This window comes from Nannobrachium achirus (genome assembly GCF_963921795.1).
Source record: "Nannobrachium achirus genome assembly, contig: SCAFFOLD_353, whole genome shotgun sequence".
Classification (NCBI taxonomy): domain Eukaryota; kingdom Metazoa; phylum Chordata; class Actinopteri; order Myctophiformes; family Myctophidae; genus Nannobrachium; species Nannobrachium achirus.
In genome coordinates, this window is record NW_027664530.1 from 24,894 (window position 1) to 33,117 (window position 8,224).

An 8,224-nucleotide genomic window follows, 5' to 3' on the forward strand; every position below is an offset into this window, starting at 1 on the left:
TCTGCTTGTGTTTGTAAATGCTGGATTTGCTCTCCACTAATTACCCTGCTTATTACACAGCTACTTAATAAAGGAATTAATACATCGACCAAAAATTAACAACAAAACTATAGGTTTTATTTAAAACTGTAAAACAGACATTAGAAGGGAGGGAGTGTTTTATAATCACAGCACCAGAGCTGCACTTACTACAGCTGCAGCCCATGAAGTATAATTTATGCTCCGTCCCGCAACAGTGTTGTGCACAGAGAACGGCCGAGAATAGCAGACCTCCAAGCTCATCACGAAGTGAGCTGTTATGTCATATGTTTCTGATTCTACAGAAACTGTAGAAACCCGGAAAAAACACAAACAGAATTGGACAAAACCCGGAAATGTTTTGCGCACATGCATGAGGAGCCCAGCCCAGACCCCCTCCCCCCCCCCCCCCCCCCCCCCCCCCGTGTATGATTTCCCGCCGCTATGGCAGGATGAACGTTGTAGAGTTGGAACGGAGTATCTAGATAAAAGTACAAAAAATAAAAAAAACACCCCATTGAAATGGATGGGGGAATGAAAGGTGAAATATCTCTATAAGTTGTAAAACATTCTAATGGATCCAAATATGTTCACAGTAGGCTTAAAGCTGTAGAATTGGATCAGAGCTTCCAGCTAAATGTATGAAAGAGTAGTTGCAAATTAAAAAAAGGCTTTACAAAAATAGCATGATATTGAAATAGTATGATATTATTGAAACTAATGCAGAAAAGCTAAACTATAATAACCTTGTCACCAGGAGGAAGGGGAGGTGTTGATGTCTGATCCATGGACTTCATCTCCATCTGACCAGACTGTTTCATCTCTACAGAAGAACCAACAAACATTCATTACACATGATGAGTATAGAAGACATGAGGTCTGATACATTGTTTTATGACTGTACATAAATATCACTGTAAACTATATTAACCATATTGACACAGCAGCCATTTTGTTCTTACATCATACTTGGAGGAGGCCCCTCCCCCTCCAGTATGAAGTAAGAGTTAAATGGACACAGTGGCCCTCATTTATCAATGGAGTGTAAAAAATTGTCTATTTTTTTCACCAAATTTTGCGTAGGACAACGTGTGCACGGCATTTATCAATGCTTCCTAAACAGACACACCTGGCGTACATTTGATCCCAGCGTTGATAAATGCGCAGGCTGAAATTTAAATAACACGCCCTTAATTATTCTCGAAACGCCCCCATTTTACGACCAGAACAACCCCAATACGACCTAACAACCAAAGAAAAGCCATGTCCGCGTCCCACACAGACCACGCACACATGCACGCACGCACGCACGCACACACCTACACACGCAACTAGGCTACTTGGAACAGCAGCATTTTGGTTTACACAGCAGTCTTTGACAGTGGAAACGTGGGATTAACCAACGGTACAATCTTTGACAAGGAGGCTATAGCACCGCAGCCGACGTGAATGACACAAGTCACTGGTCACTGCCATGAATACTTTTGGATATTAATTTAAACCATTGCCTACCCGTGCCGTGCGTGCGCAGACAGAGCGCGTTCATTTGGTTACAAGCAATCATATTCCCCATGGCCATGATCTCAAGGCTCGCCACGTCGGGTTTCATCATTAACTCCAGCATAGTGTACAGTATCTACTGTATAAATTGAGAGACCCCATGGTTACGTTTTGGATATTAATTTAACCCAATTTCGGTGATGAGCGCAATGCACTTTTGAGTGCTTGAACTAGCGATCATGTACCGTTCCTGCGCGGGCTGGTCTTCTCCCAGGTGGGCCGTGGACCCCCAAATAAATCATCCGCAGCGTGCGTGCGCGGGGCTGGGCACAGCCAGGTTTGGAGCTTCGGGTTTTATCCATATTTAAAAGGACTCGCGTCACTGTATAAATTGGAGGCTCACGCCTCACGGGAGATCACAGCGGCGCCTCGCTGGTCCCGAAAATGCTCTCGCATGCGTTCGTAGGCTATAATGTGCTTGTTCTGAGCCAGGTCTGCAATCTTAAAATATAGACTGTTAAAGCACTTAACAGTAGATTGCTTCCATGTTGCTAGATTTTGATTGCTTGTCATTGTAACTTGGAAATAAAATCTGCGTGCATGTCATTGATGTAGCTGGCTATAATATACTTTTATAAAATGTTATATTTTCACAGGATTATTTATTATTGTGTTGGATATACATTTCCGAGTGGATACATGTGTCCATTGCCTGTCAAATAGTTACACAATGCTGCTCCGCACTTCTACAATGGAACAAAGTGGTGTAGGATGAATCCTACACCACCTCTGGACTTGACGTGAGATTTGATCATACCCTACGCCAACGTCAAAGTCAAGTTGAAATGATAAATGTCGAGACTTCCCTAAATTTCGGTGTACACACAAATTTTGATCTGCACCACGTTGATAAATGAGGGCCAGTGTGAACATGTTAGTTTAAACACATCAACCCTAGACTCACTATTCTGACCAGGATGTAATAGATTATTTGTTACGGTGAATTGAGTACAAAGGACCCCCATGGAAACAAGCCTTTCTTGGGTTTAAAATCCTCTTAGCAGACCTTGTATTGAACTGTACTGTAATGCTACTGATAAAGTATTCAATCAATCAATCAATTAATGAACATTCAGTGAAATATATGCACACAATCTGCAAAAATAGCTGATCTACAAGCTCATCCTGTTGTGAGCTCCCAGAGCAGATATTTTCAGCTGAGAGATATTTTCAGCTGAGAGATTTAGTGTGGAAGGGGAAAAGGAGGGGACCAAGTACAGACCCCTGGGGACCCCGTGTAAACAAAGGAGAGAGAGAGAGAGAGAGAGAGAGAGAGAGAGAGAGAGAGAGAGAGAGAGAGAGAGAGAGAGGGGCAGTGTGTGTGTGTGTGTGTGTGTGTGTGTGTGTGTGTGTGTGTGTGTGTGTGTGTGTGTGTGTGTGTGTGTGTGTGTGTGTGTGTGTGTGTGTGTGTGTGTTAGTCAGAGGTTAGAATCTTACCCAATCTCTTCTCCCTCAGCTCAGACTCCTTCTCAAACACCAGTTTCCAGTATTCCTCCTGTATTTCACACATCAACAGACAATGAGAGTCAAACTACATCAAGATGTTAACAGACTGTTCCTTAACATTGGTTGGAATTAACTTCTTTAACTTCCTGTATTTCCAAAATAAAAGACTGAACAGATCAGAACCTCACTAGGTATAAGTGAACAGTTTAATATAAGTAGAACACTGTTAACCTCACTATTTTGGAGAAAACATTCTGTGGAAATAGCAGATCTACAAGCTCACACTGAGCTTATAACTCTGTGGAGAGACCATAGAGGGACCAAGACGAGACCCCTGAGGAACCCTGTTTAATTTAAATATAGGGTTTAAATTGTTAATAAAGTTAAACTAAAGTTGCATCGCAAGCTTGCATGTAGATCTGCTATTTTCACCACTTTTGACTGAAATGGGCATGGGGGGGGGGGGGGGGGGGGGGGTGATACAAGGTAAGGTTTCTGCCCGACAACAACGGTAACCACATTAACCCTTTATACATAGTTGAACGGGGTCCCCCAGGGCTCTGAACTAGGACCAATGCTTTATTCTCTCAACACCAATTCTGTTTGCCTGAAATAGCTGATCTAAAAGCTCACAGCGGATTGCATGGTAATTCATTGTAAGCTTGTAGATCGTCTATGTTCCCCGAATGTTCACCTCAGAATAAGGACGCTAGGGTTCATGTGGTTTCCTGGCATCACTATTTGACATGTTATTGTTTATTTTTGTAATGTTTACAGTTTAATGTTAGACGTGTATTTGGAACCGCTACATTGTAGCTCATGTATTTATTAGAACATGTAAATAAATGTCATGGAGAGAATATTAGGTTCTTACCTTGCTTTTAGCTGACTCATATATGTTCCTCTCTGTGTTCTGTGCAACAGTCAGCAGGTCCATAATGTCCTCTGCTGGGTCTCCTGTTGACATGGCCTCTACACTGCTCACCAACACACAGAGAATGAAAGAGACAAAGTCAGTCATCAGATTCAACTCATCATTCAATTAGTGATAATTGTTCAGCTGGTCTGGGGTCTAGAAGACGATGAGAACACATTGTATTGGTTCTGCTCTCTGTGTGATGAACACTCACAGCTCGCGGACCCAGAAGTCACGTCTCTCCTGTGTGAAGTCTTCATGCCAAGACTTCCTAATGTCTGCTGCAGAGAGAGGGAGGGCTGTGAAGGAGTCCCAGCTGAGATAAAGACAATGATAGAAGAGACAAAGAGACATAGAAAGAGGAGGGAGAAACAATGAGGAACACATTATCACATTATCATTATGATATTATGTCATAATATTATTTACAGTATGTAACTGTTAAGGTGGAAGATGACCGGACTCTCTCTCTCTCTCTCTCTGTCTCTGTCTCTGTCTCTCTCTCTCTCTCTCTCTCTCTCTCTCTCTCTCTCGCTATGTCTGTCGCTATGTCTCTCTCTCTCTCTCTCTCTCTCTCTCTCTCTCTCTCTCTCTCTCTCTCTCTCTCTCTCTCTCTCTCTCTCTCTCTCTATGTCTCTCTCGTATATAATGGCCATTGACCAGTTAAATGTTTAATTGGCCGGTAGTTATAAAGTCCACCGGTCACCGTGGCCGGCTGGGAAAATAGCCCTTAGGCTATTTTATAATTTAATCCTATTATTCACATAATTATTTGGCTAAAGTAGTAAGGCTACAACCATTAAAACCTATTAAAATGTTAAATTTGTATCATGTTCTGTGAGTCTGACATGACGGCAGAGCTCGCCGCTGCTGCTGCTTCATTCTATTCGTCGTACGATTGTTACGCGCATTGAAAATATCAGAGCTTCAAGCTCACAACACGTCGCAATGCGCCGCACTGTGAGCTTGTATGTCTGCTATTTTAGATACGCACAGGGCCATATGGAGAAGCACACATCAAGTTTCACAGCTGACAATTCCAGCAGCTTGTCCCAATCAGCGCTATACAGCGTGGGTTTAGTGTTATGATCAGAACAGAACTGGGGTTCTTCCGAGGTAATTTGGACCAAGCTGGACCCAGTAGACGATAATAAAAAGGGACCCGAACTCTGTGAAATCACATGGATATTATACAAGCACGCACATGACTTTCTTTTTTTTTTCAAGCTGCCGACAGACAAACAATAACTTGACTTACTAAGTAAACAAAAAACAAAGAACAAAACAGAAACTGACAAACCAAGAAAAGAACAAGTACTGAGAAAAGAAAAAAAAACAATAATATTGTAAATAAATAACCATAAAAGAGGGGGGGGGGGGTGGACTCAGTGCATACCAGCTCAGCTATACAGTATTTATGGGTATAGATGCAAAATAATCCATGTGAGGTTGCCAAACCTGCCAAAAGTCCTGCTGTTTGTTTTTTATATTATAATAAATTTTGTCCAGAGGGGTGTAGCTGGATAGTTCATTTAGCCAATGTCATTTAGCCAATGTGAAACTGTGAAAGGGATAGATGACTTCCAGTGTATAGTGATGCATTTCTTTGCTGCTAAAAAAGCTAAGTCCATGTATTGCTTTTGGTGTCTGTTCCCGCCGTCCTCTCTGCCAGTGCCAAAAAGGCACAGACGAGGGGAGTAGGGGACATAAATCCCCAAGTAGGACGAGACAGCATCCACAACTGCGTGCCAAAACGATGACACAACACTGCATGTCCAGAACATATGAAAGAAAGTCCCCCTCTGTTTCTTACACCTCCAGCAGAGGAAAGACATCTCACTATTCATCTTATGCAGCTTCTCTGGTGTGTAATAAACTCTATGTATAGTTTGGAATTGGGATAGCTTATGACGGAGGTTATAAGAGCTAAGAGGTTATTTTAGCACATGACTTTCTGATCGCATGGATAGTGCCATAATTGTGGTGGTCAAAGCAACAGAGGCAAGTCAACCTTCCTTGCGCCATCATAACATAACATTAACAAAACAAAACAAAGGTTGTATGTTTGCATATTAAGGTTTAATGAGACGTGAAGCCAAAATCATATACTATTAACTTATTAATTTGTAGGCCACTGTGTGGCGGGGGCGCGAAAACGGTTTGCTTGAGTTGCGCCCACTTTAGCCTATTCACTTCTTTTTTGGTAAGCGATACCTCTGCATAAGTAGATAGTTATTACGTAGTTAACTCAGGAACAGATTGCATCTGTGATGAAGAGGAAAGAAGCCCAGCGCTAACATAAAATGGTGTAATTATCTTTTGGGTGCACCGTGCACATTGCACATACAGTATCTGCAAACATGCATGTGACCTTCATTATAATATATATCCGTCTGAGCGAGCGAGCGTGCGTGCGTGCGTGCGTGCGTGCGTGCGTGCGTGTGCACTAGAGCTGGGATACCCGACCGAAATCCGACGGGACCCGACAAGCCCGACGGGCTCGGGCTCGGGTCGGACGCATTTTCACAATTAATTGTCGGACGTCGATTCGGGTCGGACATAATTTTGATTCATAGAAAATAAAGTGTAAAACGAATACAACTATCGTCTCTGTGTGTGCTATTTCCTTGTCTTTCTGGTGCACTGCACGTGGCTACGCTCAGTGCGTTGTCTTGACAACCATGCACACATGTTCATGGGGAAAAGGAAGTGGGAGACGGAGTGTCATATGTGACAGAGAACAAACAAACAAACAAACAGATACACGAGAAGAAAAAGCGAATGAGTGAGAGATAATGTTGCCGCCAGCCAAGATAAAAGTTAACTTGTCTACGGTAAAGTTTAAAGCAATTGAAAACGAAAGAGGGAAATCAGCGCCGCGGTATGGACGCATTTCAACGTAGTTGTCAACGCAGACATAATTAAAAAGTCCGATGTTGAATGTAGCCTTAGCCTAAAACCCATAAACCATAATGGTTGGATTAATAATAGTTTTTGATTAAGAAAGACGGCCAACTGGCCGTGGACTGGCCGTTTGTGGACGCTGGATATTAAAAGCAGATGTCAGATTCGTCTATGCTGGTAAGACTGAATACATTTTGATATTGATTGAACATGTGGAAAAGGTTTGTGTGTGAATACTTTATTAACAGTTTGTAAAAGAGGATTTTAAGTGTGTGACTGCAGCGAGTCACTGACTGCAGTCAGACCAGTCACCAGACGCGCAGTGCACGTTATAGCATATTATTTAATAATCTAACGTAGCCTACTTGTGTAATTATTTAAAACACTTTCACAAGCCACAATGTGGCTTAATATTATTAAGGGTAACAAACAGGCACGCTGCATGCACTCACTGCACATTATAACACGTTTGCTAGTGAGTGTAAATCAGTGGCTTCCTCAAAGAAAAAGAAACGAGGCGAAAAAGCGTTGAAAACATAAGGTTCGGGCCTCGGCTCGGGTCGGACGCTTTTTCATGATTAATGCTCGGACGTCGACTCGGGTCGGACAGAAAACTGTCGGACACAGGTTCGGGTCGGACAGAAAAAATGGGCCCGATCCCAGCTCTAGTGTGCACGCGTGTGTGTGTGTGTGTGTGTGTGTGTATGTGTGTGGGGGGGGGGTTATAGTGTAAAGAACAATATTTTGATATAATAATGAAATAAAATAATACACTATGTAACATTATGTGGTTACTTGATTACCTGATCAACTTTAAACACATTTTATAAAGACATTACCACCACCACCACCATCATCATCATCATCATCATCATCATCATCATCATCATCATCTATCACATAATGAACTGTTTAGTGGCCATTATTTTAATGTTTTTTTTGTTGTTTCTGTTTGTGAGTAAAAAACAGGTAGAACAGTTCTACCTTACGAATCATTTCAATATGTATTAATCCATTGTGTCATCAGTTGAGGTTCACACAGAAAGAAACACAGAAAGAGACAACGTTACCTTGTGTTAAAGATCTTCGTCATATCGCAGGTTCTGCATCTTAAATCCTCAGCAGTGTTCATGGAGTCACAGTGTCTACATCTCCAGTCCTCATCATCAGTGGATGGTTTTGCTGGTCTTTTTGTCCTGGCAGAAAAACACAGACAAGAGTCGTTAGTTCTGTATAAATTACACTATTTCATATTTACTAACAATTAATGAATGAATTAAAGGATGATGACACATGGAAACCAACATGTAACATGTTACAATGCTTTTGAACCCTGGGAGATGGATTGCTGAGGTGGAGCGCCACAACTGTGTGTGTGTG